Raw genomic sequence first — 16,942 nt, forward strand, 5'->3', positions numbered from 1 at the left:
CAGCCTGTCAGGGACCCATGACAGGGGCTGAGCCGGGGCTCTGGGGACTCCTGGGGTGCCGGGGCCGGTGAGGAGCAGCTGGACCCTCCTGCCACCCCCTCCTCGCCCGCCCGCCCGCCAGCTGCTCGCTGGCAGAGGGGGCGGCTGATTACAAGCCGGGTGAGAGAGTGTCTCTTTAGCGGGTTTTCGTTTTCTTTCTTTCCCCTTTTCAAATCACTGACAGCTTTTATTTAACCCTGCAACCACCTTGGTTATCATCCTCCTCCTCCTGCTCCTCCTCCTCCCTGCCCCAGCAATTCTCTTCCTCCCTCTTGCCCTGATTATCCTCTTCTTCTTCCTTGACCCAGTGATTTTCCTCCCTGCCTCAACTATTCTCCTCTGTCATGGCCTGCTGCTGTGGCTTGTTTGCACATCCTCCAGCAGGGTCCTCATCCCTCTGGGGCTCTCTGTTGCCAGAGCTGGCCCCACACCAAGAATGAGCTCTATGGACACATCAATCATGACCTTACAAAAACCTGACTCCCTTTGGCCCTGGGGATGGACCAATGTCATCTAAGAGTCATTTATTTCCCAGACTAATGCTGGCACCAGGCAGGATCCGTAACAGACATGAGCCAACACTGACCCTCTCCTGGTGCTGGCAGCTGTACCACCTGAAGAGCCACCTCCATGCTGCAAGGATGCTGTACAAGAAATACAGGCAGAAATCCCACAGGAGCAGTTTTTGGGTCCATTTTCCTGGGAAAGCCTGCAGGATCTGGCAATGCAGAGGCCCAGTTGACCCAGAAACACCTCAGTGGCAGAAACATGTCCCCAAGAGAAGCTTCACCTGTGCCACCCCAATGCCTCCCAGCCTGAATTTCAGCAGTGCCTCCTCCAGCCGAGGAGGAACCACATTTCCTATCCCAGCGCTGCAGGGACACGCAGGGACGCAGGCGGGCTTCCAAGGCACTTGGAGTTTGGAGTTCCCACTTGCAGGCAGGTGAAACACTGGGGCCTGCAGATCAAAACTGCATTAAATAACAACAAGCTGGGTTGTTTTTAGCAGCAGAGCAGAGGCGGCTCATATCACTCCTGCTTTTTCAGCACCAAGGCAGACAAGAGCCCTCCCCGCCGCTCTGCCCCTTGCTCTGCCAACCACAAACCCATCCGCCAACCTCCAGCTCAGCTCCTTAATTTAGGTTACTGCAACACACACCAGAGATGGGTACTTCCAGGATTTGCAGGGTTTTTTGGACAAATCCAGCTGGCCCTCCATCGCTTCATGCAGACAAGGACAACTCAAAGGATCTTAGAGCAAAGAGACCTTCATTAACTTCATGTGAGGTCTCCAACCAGGGCTCCAGTCTGGCCTTCAAGACATCCCAAGGTGACTTTCCAAAGCACCTCCTAAGGTTCCAAAAGAGTGGATCTGGGGCATAACCTCTCCATACAATCTACTCTAGGCTGCTACAACTTCCAATTACGCAGGCATAGAAGTGGCACCCCCAAAACACAAACAACACCCCCTCTGCCCATACAAAATGTGGGAATCTTGGCTTTTTAAGGAAAAAAATGTGCACGTGAATGAAGGGCAGGACTGGCTCTTGAGCCAAATGCTGCTTCACACCCAAGATTATCCTATAAGAGAGACAAGAATGTTCCTTCCACCCTGCCAGAAGCAGCTCTGTGTCCCTGAAGCCAGAAGAGCCCAGGTGTCCAGCCCAAAGCCCATGGCTGGGGACCATGGTGGGATCATGCCAAAGTGGCTGGACACTCATTGTCAATAGCCATGCCTGCCTCATTAGGGACAATATTTGATTTCTTTCCAATTCATCTGGGGTTTTTCCCAAAATGAAATGGAGGGAAACCAGAGCTTGGGGGTGCTAGTTTATGTCTGTACAAATTAATCTGGAAGCCAGGGTAGTGAGCTGGCCTCTGCTTCTACACTTCTTCCCAGAGAAACCCAGCCTCTGGCAGGGCTGCTGCAGAGCCCAGCACTGGCAGGTGGGCTCAGGAGAGGACAATGTCCCCAAGAAGCTGGGGATGCTGTCCTGTCCAGCCTGGGACAAAGGGTTGAGGCTGCAGAAAGGCTTGAGAAACAGGCAGAGGCAATGAGGTGGGAGGCCATGACAACGGAAATGGATAAGGGGATCATCTAAAGGGGATAGGAGATCATTCCTGTGATCATACCAAAGGAGATTAGGAAGCAGGCAGAGGCCAGGCAAGAATAGTGCAGCAAAGTGCAAAAGAGGCTGGTGACACAAGGAGTTTGGGATTATCCCCATGGAGAGAAACACTGCAATGAAAAGAAACAACCCAGAGAGACTGGAGAGCAGAGCCCAAAGGCAAAGGTGTGGGAAGAGAGCGAATTAGCAAAGGCTCAACAACATGGCAAAACAACAGAAAGGCTCAACAGGCAGCATAGCACTGCCACTGAGAAGGGAGCCCCTGGCTGGCTGTGCCACCAAGCCAACAGATGGAGCAGCAAGGGGAACGTGGAGTTTGCAAGGCAGAGCCCTCCAGTCAAATCCAATGCAGCCTCACACGGCTGGAGGAGCTCAGCGAGAGCTGAACAGTGGGACACTGTCAGGGTCAGGCTGCTGGCTGTGACAACAGGACCAGTAAGTGGGGCAGGAAAGAGGACTTGTTCCTTTGCAAGGTCGTGCAGTGCCACCTCCCTCCTCAGCCTCTGCCAGGAGCTCTCCCTTCCTATGGCCAACAAAGACAGAGGCAGCAGTGCAGCATTCAGGGCTGATTTCTATGCAGGACCCTCCCCATGGCACCTGAAACAGGGAATGCACACAATCCATGCAGCCCATCTACACACACAAATGCATCCGGAGTCCACAAGTTCAGTTCTGACAGAAGAGCAGCTCCAGCATACTGCTGCCACATCAGACCCATGCTTCCCATGAAGCCAACTCCTTCTCAGCCCATGTGAGGAACGTGGTGGGGTGCTGCTCACCACCTTCTCGGGAGCAAGGCGTTACGTAAGGGAAGACTCTTGCACTCCTCTTTCCCAGATGGAACAGCACCTCGCCCAATCTTTAACCTCGGGTACCATATCACCTCCCACCACGTACTGACTGCAGGATTTCCTCCAGGTCACTCTCATCCTGCTAGGAATGGAGCATCCCCATGCCTCATGCATCAGAAAGGACGGGATTATGCAATGACCAGGTTTTTGGGAGACCCTCCCCAGCAGCAGGAGGTGCCAGCTATTTGTCAGCACATAGCTGACGAATCTTCCTCCCCCTACTTGTCCATAAGGTCACACTGTGTGCTCATGATATGGCTTGGGCACAGCCTCCCAGGGGGAAGATGCCCCCACTTTCCTGGGTGAGCACAAGAGCAGTCCCTGGGCTACAGAGGACATGACAAGGTGTCCAAGCCATGACCTGCAGTCATTAAAATCCCAGCAGAATTCTGCAAAGGCAGAAGGAGGTGGCAGGGTGCTCGTGTCACACCATGGCCCTCAGCACCTGCTGGGAAGCAGAAAATGAGCTGGGGCACTGCAGGGACTGTCTTTGCCACTCTGCCAGGTTCAACTGCTCAGGAATTCAAATGTCACTAACTGGATTTGCTTCATCTCCCACTGCTGCAAGAATTCATCTTGTTAGGAGACCACAAACGAGCCTTGTGGATGCTCTCTGGATCCTTGCCATGCACAGGCATGCTGGCAATCAGGCTCCAGCTGAATCCACAACACTTCCAGTGTTGCCAGGAAGGCAGTGGGGAGGCAGCTGCTGTCCTCACCCCACTTCACCCCACAAGCTCCCTGTCACCCTTGACTCCTTACTGTGACCTCCTGGAATGACTTACAAGATGATGGTTAAGTCACACCAGCCTACTGAGTCCCTGTTTCAGGACTGATGCTGTAGGAGCAGTTGAAGAGAAGTTTTTCATGCCACCACCAAGCTTCCTGCTGGAGCAGAGCTGGAGGCTGAGCTGTTCATGCTGCCCAGCAGCTCCTGGCTCCACTGCAGAGATGTCCACTTCATGCTCCAGCCACCTGTGTGCCATAGGAACACAGCCATTGCTTGTGCCTGTCACCCATCCCTGCCACAGCACCTTCTGCCTGCAACACATGAAAAACTTGCTTGTTAAACCCCAGCCAGGACTGGAAAAACCATGGGGAGCAAGAAGTTGGTCACCCAGCAGATAAAAACTCTTCTCCCTTAGGAGAACCAGGCAGCCCCGAGCTGCCCTCCTGGCCACCTGCCCAGAGCCGCTGGGAAAGCCAACAGTGGTGACAGTGCAGGGTCCAGCCTCAGCACTGACTGCTCTCTGCACAGAGCCAGTCCAGAGAACAACTTCCCAGAGGGGCCAATGGACACGTGCTCAGGAGGGCCAGACTCAAGGAGAAGCTGTGGATTGTTCACAGAGATTGTCTAAACTTCATTTTGGAACTGCTGCTCAGTGCAACTGTGCCTAGAACCCTTGCTCCTGTTGTGACAGGATGTGCTGCTGCCATTGCAGGGAAGCAGAAGGGCACATGGAGCTGCTTCCATCCACATCCTGCAGTGACACTGGAGCAACACCAACCACATGAGGAGCTTTTCCACAGGCAGCTGAGCTCAGTCCCTTCTGTTTATTATGCTGCCACACCTGAAGAAGGAACAGATGGAGGGTGCAAACACACAGGGGGCTTGTGACCACCGCTGGGGATTGCTGCCTGTTGGGGGGGCTCACCAGCATCCCCCCAGCCACCAGGGCACCACCACAGCCTCCCTGCCACAAGGCTCCCCTTGCCTGTGCTGCTGGCACTGGGGCTGCTCTGGGCACTGCCAGCAAGTCAGCTGGCACCTGGGAGAGTGTGGGGAGACCCCCAGGCGACCCACCAGCCCTGTCCTCACACGCCAGACAACACAACTCCCCCACACCTTCCTTCCAGCTGGAGGCAGCCATCCTCTCCATCTCCCAGCGATGGAGTCGGACGCTTCAGTCCCAGGGATTTTAAAGGAACAACAAAACTGCGTGGAACTGAACGGCCCTAAATCAGTTGCTAAAATTAAAAGCTGAAACTGAGCCACCAGCTAGGACTGGGGGGAGCTGTGCTGTGTGCCACATCCTCCTCGCTTCCTCACACGCTCCATGCTCAGTGTGTCATCCCTGCTTATCTTAGAACACGGGTGCTAGGTAGTCCTGAGAGGCTTTGCAATTCATTTGCACAGCACTCAGCCCCCTTTGGTGTTCTCCTCCTTGCTGGGCCATCCCTCTGTCCCAGGCCCAGACTGGGAATGTCCCTGTTTCTATTCCTCTTTGCTGAGACAGCAGCTTGAGGTTAGACACTGCTTCAAGTCACCCATGTGAGCTGATGAAAGCAAGGAAACAGAGGCACCTCTTCCTCCTGGGGTGAAGGGTCTCCTGGGCTGCACTACAAGTGGTGTGGACAGCAGCCTGAAGGGGATGCTTCCCCTCAGTTCTGCTCTTGTAATTCCACCTGGAATATTGCCTCCAGCTCTGGGGACCCCTGCATGAGACAGCCATGGACTTGCCAGGGCAGGTCTAGAGGAGGCCACAGAAACAGTCCAAGGGCTGGAACAACTCTGCCATGGAGACAGGCTGAGGGAGTTGTGGTTGTTCAGCCTGGAGAGGAGAAGCCTTTGAGGAGCCCTAAAGTGTAAGAGATGTAGATTTTTTACCAGGGCCTGCAGTGACAGGGCAAGGGGCACTGGTTTTAAAGCAAAAGCTAGCAGGTTAGACTGGACATAAAACGCCTTGTGCTGAAGGTTGTTAGGCACTGGAACAGGTTGTCCAGAGAAGCTGTGGATGCCCCATCCCTGGACATAGCCAGGAGTTCAAGGCCAGGCTGGATGAGGCTTTAAGCAAACTTCCCTAGTGAAAGATGTCCCTGCCCACTGCAGGGGGACTGGACTGGATGACCTTTAAATGTCCCTTCCAAACCCAACCCAGATTCTGATCCTCTCTGCTGAGCCACAGCCTAACAATGGGAGACAGGGATGAAGCCGGGGTGCTCAGGGCTGTTCAGTGAAGAGCAGCCAGAGGCTGGGGCAGAACCATCAGCCCCAGAGACAGCTGAGCAGAAGCAAAGACAAATTGCTGGAGGGAGAGGCAGGCAGACATGCTTTACACCAGTAATACCTCAAACATCAAGGAAACCCCAACATCTCAGCTAGCAGCTCCAGCAGGGTGCACATGGAGCCAGGCAGGCCAGAGCCAGCTCCAGCACATGGCACAGCAGCACCAGGCTGCCAAGGGCTGGGGAACAGCTGCTGCCTCCCAGCCTGGAGAAACTCACACTTCAGGGCTGGTGAGACTGCTCCCACACACGTGCGCTTTACTTTCAAATCCTCTGGGCTGTGAGGTGTTTCAGAAACAGAAGGTGATATTATTGCAATCAGGAAAAGGCCATTTCCATCAGGCAGCAGCAAGAACGAGTGCCACCACCAGCACTACGGCAGCAGAAAACAAAGTCTCGCCAAAGGATAACAAATCCTCCAGGTAGCAGAATACAGAGCCTGGCAATTAGCACCTCCCACACCATCAGCATCCTCGCCTGCCCTCAGCACACCTCCCCCTTCCCACGGCAGGCCCCCCATCCTGCCTGCAACCAGGACACCCTCCCTGCTGATGCGGCAGTGCCATGGCTCCAGGACAGGCAGGAGAGAACCAGCCCCCGAGATCCTCCCTGCAGCAGTGAGAGGGAGTGGGAGGGCATTTGGACCGTGGGAGCTGTGAAACACTGGGCTTGATAGCTTGGGAGAGTTTTTCATTTTCACCTCAGCGAAGGCAGCCCGCCATGCAATTTACACCTTGCCCGCCCGCGCTTCCCAGGCCGAGCCACCCAGCGGCTCCCATGGCTCCTCCAGGCAGGACCTGCAGAGTGGCAGCTGCCAGGCACGGACAAACTGAGAGCTAAAGGAATGAGCCCGGGGGAGTTGGTGGGTTCAGGAGATCCCAGCACGCTGGGAGGGCTGGAAGGGATCAGGCACAGGCTCCCAGGTCATGCTGGCAGCTACTGCAAGAGTCATGAACACTGCTCTCCTCCCTGGGATGGAGATTCCATCCTGTTCTCCAGCAACAGGGAATAAGCTCCAGCCCTACCTCACTAGAGGCCCTGACACAGTCTGGACCTTTTCCTCTTCCAGCACCCACTTGAGCTGCAAGAGAAATCCTGCAGCACACAAAGGAGCATCCATCATCTTCAGAGATGAGCCAGGTACCAAGTCCCAGTGAGATAAAACCTCTCAGAAAGTAGCCACAGGCAGTCAGAGCCCCCAGCACGGGGGCAGGACAAGCCTTGGACAAAACTGCCAGCCCAGACACGTTCAGGTACATCAGTCCGTGTGCTTGCAGGGATGGATGGTAATGCCCCCAACTATGGGAATGTCACCTGCAGAATAAAGAGCAGATGGTGCAAACAAACACAATTCATGGGGCTTGGGTCCCCCCTGGTGTTACGGTTATTTGTTGGTAATTAGTCCTGAGGCAGAGAGTTGCAGAAGTAAAGGAAACTTTTGCATTAAAAAAAATTCGTTTTCCTAAAGACTCAGTGCTTTCCACTTTCCCAAGTTCTGCCTTGCTCCTATACCCACAATGGATAAAACACCAGCTGGGGAGATGGTACTCACCAGCTTCCCAGAGCTCCATAATAACATTCTCACACTCTTCCTCCTACCCGACCCCACCACCTCCCATCTTCTTCTCCTCCTTTCCCATCACAGCCACGCACAAGCTCTCTGTAGGGGACTTTGATTTTAACCGTTCTGAAGCTCAAACACCAGATTTTCATCACAAGACAAGGAATCTGTGTAAATCCACATAATCTCCCCTCTCCTGAGGAACCAGTGCTGGGTTCCTGTCCCAGTTCCTAGGAACTCCATCACTATGGGAGCACATGGATCAACACCTGCACACAAAAGGAGGAGGATGAGACTGTGAGAGAGGAGGACCACAGCTGGAGAGGGCTGCCTCTGCTTCAGAGAGAGATCTCCAGGGACCTACACACTCCTCCCAGCCCTCACAGGATGCTTCTTCAGCATTAATCACAATGCTGAAGGGGTTGATGCAATGATCTCTGCCACCACGGATGACTGGAGCAATGCTAAACCGCTTTGCCTGCTCTGTTGCCTTGGCGAGGCTGCCAGGAGCAGCAGCTGTGGCAATTTCTCTGTCTCCTGTCAAGGCAGGGTCTTTCAGGAAAGGGATCATCATCCAAGATCATCTCCTGCTGTTCTGCCTCAGCCAGGCAGCCCTCTGCACTGCAGCCTCCTACCCTGCATGGGACACACACAGGTAAAAAGAGCCTCTCCAAAACTTGTATCTTTGTCATGTTGCTCAGAGGGACAGTAACTCCTAACCTAGAGCAACCTGCTCCACCCTGCCATGAGACTCTTGTGGTGACAGATCTTCTTCCACGATAGCTTGGAGAGCTCCTCATCCAGGTGGACATTCCCAACCCACCTTGATGGCTTTCTCTCCTGGGCCACCATTCACTTGAGCACTTGCCCTTCTACAACAAGAATGTCCAGACAAGCTGGAGGCTTGTGGTTCACAGCCTTCTCACACGTCCTCACCTGCAATGTGTCCTGTCATGAAATCCTCTTGCAGCAAAGCCAAAGCAACAGCCACAGAGCAGGAGCAGCAGAGCCTGGTGCCCACAGCACATGGGGGCTCTCAGTCTCCTGAGACAAGGTCTGAGCTGCCCCTTCCAAACCTCAAACCTTTCTTCTTGCTCTTTGGATTGCAGGCATCTCTAGCTGTTCTTTCACAGCCTCAATCACCACAACAAACTCAGGTGTCACATCAATGGCCCCAGGAGGAAAATGGACGAGTGGAATAAATACCCTCCCTGTCCCTTCCTACCTCCTTGAACAACTTTGTCTTTCTGCAACGCCCCCAGCTCCCAGGCTTCATGGAATATATTTCACGATGAGCTAAGCTCAGCCTCACACCATCCCTTCACAACTGAGAAAGCCAAAAAGGGAAGCTGAAGAACTTAACCTTGTTGAACTTGCACAGATAAAGCCACCAGCAGCTCAGGGCAAAGCCACGATGCAACTGCCTGATTCCCAGACAAAATAGTCCTCCCTCCCCACCCACGGGGACTTACTGTCAGGCTTGTTGGCCTCATTTAGAAGGCAAGAAGATCCAGAGGAAGAGATCAAGTGGGTTTCAGCCTGGTTTGCTGAGGAGGAATAGGTAAGCTGATCACGACATCCCTAAGCACATCTCAATTACAACATTGGCAAATCTGATGTCAGAAAGCAAGTTTCCAGGACAGGAGGATCTTCAACACTATCAGTTAAGTGCAGCCAACTATGCAGAAAGATTGTTTGAGCTCTGGCTCAGGGAAACCCTGTACTCACAGGCTTGTCTTGGGTGACAGGGATCCCAACCAGGCTCTCTGTAGGGCAGACACCCATGGGCCACTGGTTACCTTCGGCTCACTGCCCCTCCTGCTCCTCCTTCCCTTGCCCCAGCGACAGCTATCTCCATATTTTAAATGCAAGCCAGGGCTTGGAACAAGTTCCTTCCTGAATGCTTACAAATGAACAAGAGGCATTTCCCTGCAGGCTTCCAGCAAAGCCACCTTCAACCCCCCACATCCAAGAGCTTGCACCTCTCTTCCCCAAAAGCCCGGCAAAGGGCAAAGAGACAGCGAATCCGGCGGGCTCCTGTGTGCTGACAATCCCCATGGTGAGCTGGGCTAATGAAGCCCCCGGAGCCCGCAGCGCTGCAGCCGCGGGCGGTAGCGACTCGCCCGGGGAAATCCCCAGCGCATCCACAGCGCCGGCGGGCACGGAGTGAACACGGCCGGGCAGGCTGCTGCAATGCGGGACGAGCCGGCAACACGGGCCAGGCGAGCAGGAGGTGTGAGGGAGGTGAACCAGCAGCACCAGGGAGATTCACCAGGGACAGCTCCAGGTGTCCCCAAACACGCCATTTCAGCGGCCACACGTGCTGGCCGCACTTCTCCATCAGCCCCGCTGCGAGTGGGCATGGCAAGGCGAGGCGAGGCTGCCTTTCCTCTGCAGCTTTCACCTCCTCCTCCCCGGCTCACCAGGGACCCAGAGCAGGTCCCAGCGGGCTCATTACCTTGGTGTGGAGAGCAGAGCACCTGCTGAGCAGCCGCCGCGGTGTGCTGAGTGCGGGGAGCCAGCGGCTGCGGGGCCAGCAGGGACACAAGCTGAGCGCCTCCAAAGCCAGCTCTTCTGACACAAGCTGAGCGCCTCCAAAGCCGGGCTCTGTTGCCGGCAACACAGGCAGCAGGGGAGGGGAGCAGCTGCTTCCAGCGACCTTTGCAGTCTGGCAATTGCTCCTCTGCCAGCACAGGATCGTGAGTTTGACTGTGCAGATCAATCAGGAGGAGAAATCAAAGCAGTTAGGCAAGGACAGAGCCCAGCCTGACTCTGTCCTTCCACAAGGATCCCATATGTTCCCAGATGTGCTCCATGAGCTGGTAATGCTCTGGAGATGGATCACACCACTCAGCTTTCCAGATCTTTCTCTCCTGGGAAGCCAACTCCCCATCTGTACCACTGCACTGTCCCCCCAGGCACCCCAAACTACACACAGCCCTCTGTACCACCACTGATGGCAGCACAGCAGACAAACCTGCAGCCATCAGAGCTGCCCCAGATCCTCATTAGTGCCCTGAGACCTGCAGGACATCCCTTCTCTTCCCAGTGCTGATGCCCCTCCTCACACTCTGGATACCTGGAGGATGGGGAGGTGCAGCATATCTACACCTCTGTCCCATTCTGCCCTTCCCCAAGCAGCCACAGCTTTCCATGGGCAGGCAATGTACTCTGCCTGTGCAGCTCTGTCCCAGCACATTGGTCCTGTGCCCCAGGGCATAGCAGAAAGCCAGAGCTGAGCCAATGCTATGGGTCCCAAAGTAGCTCCCAGGAGACACAGCTTTGAAGGGGAACTGCTGGCAGATGAAGGCAGCGGCTTCTTGGGGTGGCAGGACCCGGGCGGGACATGTGAACTCGGCACCTAGAGATGCACGTGAGAGAGGAGGAGGAAGATGCAAGAACAGAGAGGAGCTGATGGCTGTGTTCCTCCACTGTGAGCCCACAACATCTGGCAGCTCCTGCAGCCACAGCACCACTCTGCTTTGCTCATTCCTGTACTGAGATGTACCTGAGCAAGTCTTTCTCCACATTGACCTCTTGTTAAGCTTTTGCCAACTCACGGGCTGGTTACTGAATCACTGGGAGGACCTTACCCCAAGCTGTGAATCTGCACAGCATGAAGAGCAGAGCAGCTGGCTCCAGCAGATGATAGATATCTACCTTCCTGCATGTCAAGGACCTGCCATCAGCTCCAGGCAGAAATAAACCCCTGAGTTAATGACAGCAACCGGCCATCCACTAGCAGGGAAAAAATGCAGGTGTCCACAGTGGGAATGAGGCCCTTGTTTCCCTCCCTGCAGCCTTCCCAGGGTGTTGTTATGTTACAGCCTTAGAGAGTAGGAACAGAGCCTGTCAGCAATGCTGAATGAAGCCAACAGGCAGCCGCAGACAGGGCCACTCTGTGATCAGCCACGGCACATTCTCTTCCTCCCCCAGGGCCAGGACACCCCTTCAGGTTTCATTTGAAAGGCAACAGCCCCCAGTGCCATGCTGGGACTGGGGCTCCAAGACCAACCACTCTCCCAGCTGCCTTAGAGCTCCATCTTTGACCTTCGAGCAGCCCCTTTGCTGAGTCCATCCCTGTGAAGATAAGGGAAAGAGACACAGTAGCAACTTAAAATGTACCAGGAGATTTTCTGGTTGGTGGTGTGTGGAATGGGGGAACAGAAGCAGAAATTTCCAGGGGTTGTGTGATGTAAATGTGCCCATCCACAAGTTACCACTGTGATAAGCAGCCAGAGCCAGGGACTCAGAGCAGCTACTAACTTGCTGTCTCCACTGTACTCAGCTCTGTCACTCCTCTTCATCCCTGCAGGGTTGTTATAATTCCTCCCATTAGCAGAAGATGCAGGTAAAACCATCTGTCTGTGGAGCAAGCACCCAGTGGTCATTGTACAAGCCACCAAAAAAAAAAAAAATCATTCCAATTACTCCACAGCGACAGCAAGTCCCAGGCATCCTTCTGCTCTGAGCCTTTGAAATGTAAAGCCATGCTGTTTGGTGTCATTTAATTTGGAGCTCAGCCTCAGATCAGCAGAGCCTTGCTGAGCTTTAGGAGGAGGCAGCCATGCAAAACATACATGTGCAAGATTCAGATGTCAGTGGCCTGGAAGACAAGCATACTCCAAGCTTCATCAGTAACTCCATTTCATGGATTTCATGGCCCCAGCATCTCTCTTTTGCCATCCCAGTGCTAGAGGAGGCTGATTCTGTCCCAAAAGCTGTATTGAGCCTTTGCTCCACATCACTACTAGTTTCTCTCTAGTACCCAGGAGAGCTGACTTCCCATCATCATTTCCCCTCTTAGGAAGGTTTGTTCCTCTCCTCCATACTGGAAGCACATCCTTTTTTGGATTATACACCCAGCCTAGCAGACCCGGCAGGGCAGAGGCATCCTGCCTAAGGGAGACCTTGTCTCTGAGAAACCCAGCAGAAATGCATCTGCTCAAGCCAGGTGTGAGCCTCTGCCTCCTCACACTCACCACAGCACTGAGGAGCCCAAGAAATGTGAATGTTGGGTGGGCTGGGGACAAAGAAATGGGTTGGACTAGAGGCACCATCAGGTGCTGCTGATCACTCTTGAGGGCAATGGGCACCTTCCATCTCTCACCAACACCAGGCACTGCACTAGATCCTGAGAGAAATCAGCTCAAGGGTGACAGAGGACAAGCACTGGCTCATGCTCCCCAGGCAGACTGGCCCCTCTGCCCACTGTGGTCTGACAGCAGGGGAACAAATGCCTTTCCTTGTTCCCATGCAATCAGAGAGATGCCAGGTGACCCACCCAGCACAATGGCCATGAAGGTGAAAAGAATTGCCATGACTTGTTGCTCACTTGGGATGGAGCAGGGGAAACAGCTCAGGAAGCTTGGACATCCTGCCATGCTGCAGACCTCTCATCAGCTGCCTCAGGGCAGGTCTGATCTGGAGTAATCCCTCCCAGCCTCAGGCATGAGTGGTGTAGTTAGACACTGTCAACACTTCTATTACAGGCTCTGATTTTCCCTGGTGTGGCTGAAGCACAGGCTGAAATAAACTGCCACATGCTGGAAAAGACACAAAAGGAATCCTAGAGTTGAGGGCTCACAGACACTCCCAAAAGCCTGCAAGCCAATAATTAAGCATAGCTCAACCTTCCTCTTTCAAGGAGCTCACAGACCAGTCTGCAAACTGCTCTGGAGCCCTCAACAGCTGAGGCAGCTGGATAACATGAAGATGATCCCAGTCCTGGCAAATGCAGAGGAGTTCAGAGGGCCAGGAACTGGCAGCCTATTGGGACAATCCAAGTTGTCCTGACAGTAAACAGGCAGTGGGTGTTTGCTCCTTAAAGCAGGATGGGATATACTGGCTGTGTGTGGGTCTGCACTGAACCATGCACCTCTCCATACCCTGCATCCACTCCCCAAAGGCTCTGAGTCCCTGTGGGTCCAGGCAGAGTGACAGCCAGCAGGCAACAGCACAGAGAGAGGGAAAGCACATCCTGAGCCCACAGAGGCCTCCCCAAGATGTGAGCAGCTCTACAGAACTCCACACCTGTCACTGTCAGGAGGAGTGGCCACTCTGGACACCCCCAGCTTGCTGCCTCTGCCCAGGGCCACCAGCACACAGCAGCATCAATTCCAACAGCATCCACAGGGCAGCAGCTGCTGCAGGCAGGCAGAGCTGACAGAGCTGTGTGTATCTCCCTGTCAAACAAAGAGACCCCGAGGGACTCCCCGTGTGACCCTTTGCTTCAGAGCAAACAGCTGGGCTCAGCCACCTCACTGGTGCCCCAGCCACCGGTGCAGCCCCAAAGCTGTGCCTTGCCTATGGCACACGCTCGAGGCAGGAGGAGGAGGAGGAAGAACTGATTTTGTTCTTTCATCCCTGTGATCCGATCACCACCCAACCTCGCGACTCATCCATCCATATTTTGACTCACTGCGGAAGAGAAATGTTTTCACTCTCCTGCCCTCCCCAGAGCAGGGCCTTTCCTACCGTTTTATACCTAACTAGAATTGAAAAAGTGCAAGTTAGTCATAGCACAATGGTCCCTTTTCTGAAGGTAAAAATGCCACTGCTTTCAAGTGTATTATCTGCCTGCTCCACAGGTTTCAAAGTGGGAGCTTCACAGCCAGGGAAACTGGGCCAACAGCATTTGTTGGAAAAGAGCAATATTTCTATGAAGCTGTTTCGCATTTGATCGGGTTCATTTTGCTATTTCTTAAGCCTGGCACAGCTGGCAAGGTCTGGCTCAGAGGGCTATGGGGAAGAACCTGTCCAGACAAAACTCATTAGGACTCAGCTAAAATAATTGCAGAGAGGCAGATTAATCTCATCCTTGAATTAATTAACTAGCTGTCAAGAAGGGAAGACCCCAAGGTTCAGGACACTGTCGCTGCTGGAAAGAGCTGGACACGTCTCCAATGCCTGACAAAGAAAACCTTCTGAACCAAATGCATCCTCTGGGATTCTCTATAAATACATGGGGAGAGTATACATACAGATCAAGTCAATAAAGAGATCTGACAGAAAAGCACTGTAGTGTTTTACTCTCCCTCCTAGCCCAAGGCAAACCATTTCAGTTCTTTCTCTTCCTTGGACAGCCATATGAAATATCCCCACCTTCTCCTGTGATCATTAATCCTCACTGCAAAGAAGAAGGAGAAGCAAATCTTTTGTCTGAGAAGATTAATCTCTGTGTGAGAATTCTGCAAGGTTGAGCAAGTCATTACAAGGCTGCTCTCCCAACTTTCCAAAGCAGCAGCTTGGGAACATGAGGTGGTTTCCTACTCCCTTCTGGGACCAAAATCACTCCAAACAGGACCAATGACTGACAGATAACACCAGTTCAGGCTTTTGGCTGCCAGGCCATCAGGGATGCCCACACAGTTTGGCATGCATGGGGGGGCAGGCACTTGAAGTTCACTCTTCTTCAAGGAGCTGCCTTTGGAAATGTTCCTGAAAAAGGAGCTGGGACAGCAACGGGGTCAAAATGCTGGATGTCACAGGAAAGTGCCCACTGTAGCAGAGATCTGGGGCTGATCTGCCAGCTGGAAAAGCCTCCACAGGAATGTGGTGGAGGCCCCATAGCCAGAGGCTTTCAAGATGCAATTGTGTGCTACATAACCACACTCTCTTTCTCATAAAAGGCTGTACCAGACTCTCTTTGCATGCCCCTTCCAACCTGGTCTGTTCCCATTTTGTGATCAATTAGAACTGGGAGGCCACAGTGGCAGGAGCCTGCATCCCACACCAGCTGCTTCCCTAGAATCAGGACTCCCCTGCCTGCTGCTAGAGCAGGCTCTTGCACAGAGTCAACAAAAAGTTGAGGAAAACCTGGGTGATTTCACACATGTCACAAACTGCAGAGGCAGGGAAGGAGTCTTTTAAGCTACCAAAACTCAAAGCTGGTCAGCAAACCTTTCCTGCTCAAAGCAGCAATGCTGTCAGAGCTGCAGTTTGCACCTGCTCCCATGCAAGAGCCGAATAGCAGAGCCAAAACAGAAGCTGCACAGTTTGCTTGCAGAAGGAAAGGTGTGTGCAGGCACAGGCAGCAGCAATGGCACCAGCACAGGCTGGGAAACCAGCACACACTGACTGGTGCACACCAACGTGCCCGGCACAGGCAGCACTGAACATGAAGCATGGCCAGTGTTAATTCACAGCCTGCCTGCAAGGACCAGAGAGAAGGTGACAGCAGATGAATAGTGGCCTGGGGCTGCCACATTCCTCTGGGGAAGGGACAGTGGGGCTGCCTGCTGCGAGTGGCAGGAGCCGTGACGCAGAGCCCCGGGTCCCATATGTTCCATTAGCCGCGCAGGAGGAGCGCAGTCCCTGCAGACACAGGTTAAACAGACCTGCTCCAAAGCACTGCACAACCCTGCCACCAAACCCCCTTCACCTGGCTCAGCCCCCAGCCTGACCTCGTGGGCATCCTGCCCTCCCCTGCCCGCTCCACGCTGAAGGTGAGGTCGCTCACGCTCGCAGGACTGAAACGTCTTTGGATGGTTTTGTTGCTAAAAATATTTAATAACTAAAAGTCGCTGCAAACGCGAGAACTGATGTGATGTGACATCCAGCTGGGGGGTGCCAACCAGCAGTGAGCAGGCAGCCTTGCTGCAGAGAGCCCACTGAAAACCAGCTGTCAGGGCAGGTCAGTGAGAGATGAACGTGCTCGCACAGGCACAGACACCCCGGGGTCCCTCTCTGCTCCCTGCCGTGGCATGTCACCTTTGGGACAGGCTCGAGCATTACAGTGCCCACAGTGCCTGCTCCTCCTGCCCAGCCTGAGATCCAGAGCTTCAATGGATCCTGGCAGAGAGCACACACCAGCCAAGGGTGTTCTCCAGCACTGCTGACCAAGCCACTCTGGTCCTTGTCCTCAACATCAACCAGGCTGGTGGACAACCAAGAATGGTCTATGAATAGTGCACAAGCCACACGTGACGTGACCTACAGCCCAGCTTGGGACCATGCAAGGGCTCCCAAAACACTTTCTGTGGAGCCTGTATCCTCACTCCAAATGTACAACAGCCCACAGCCAAGCAGCCTGTCACACTGTCAGCTCTGGTCTCATCCCTGATATCAACAGAAGATGGACACATCAAATCCTCTATAACTCTCTAGGATTTTTTCCCCCCGTTATTATTTGATGTGTGAGGATCACTTCCCAGCAGGGTCAGGTAACCTCCTGTCTTCCTGGGAACCCTAAAGACCTACACCCATGAGCACACGGGCTTAAACTGAAGGCCATCCCACCCAGCCAGGCAGTTGAGCCACCACTCCTAACCCCAGCACCCTCTTTAAGCAAATCAATTCCCACAGTCACACTGGGGCATGGGAAAAAGGCAGGAGAAGGATCCAGGGCTCCATTT

At 53.8% G+C, this 16,942-nt stretch overlaps 1 protein-coding gene across 1 annotated transcript in view; it reads right to left on the bottom strand.

The window, feature by feature from the left end:
• TEX264 (testis expressed 264, ER-phagy receptor) overlaps window positions 1–16,942 on the bottom strand; it is a 39,169-nt gene that overhangs the window by 8,320 nt on the left and 13,907 nt on the right. The window lies entirely within an intron of this gene.

This window comes from Camarhynchus parvulus, chromosome 12 (assembly GCF_901933205.1).
Source record: "Camarhynchus parvulus chromosome 12, STF_HiC, whole genome shotgun sequence".
NCBI lineage: Eukaryota > Metazoa > Chordata > Aves > Passeriformes > Thraupidae > Camarhynchus > Camarhynchus parvulus.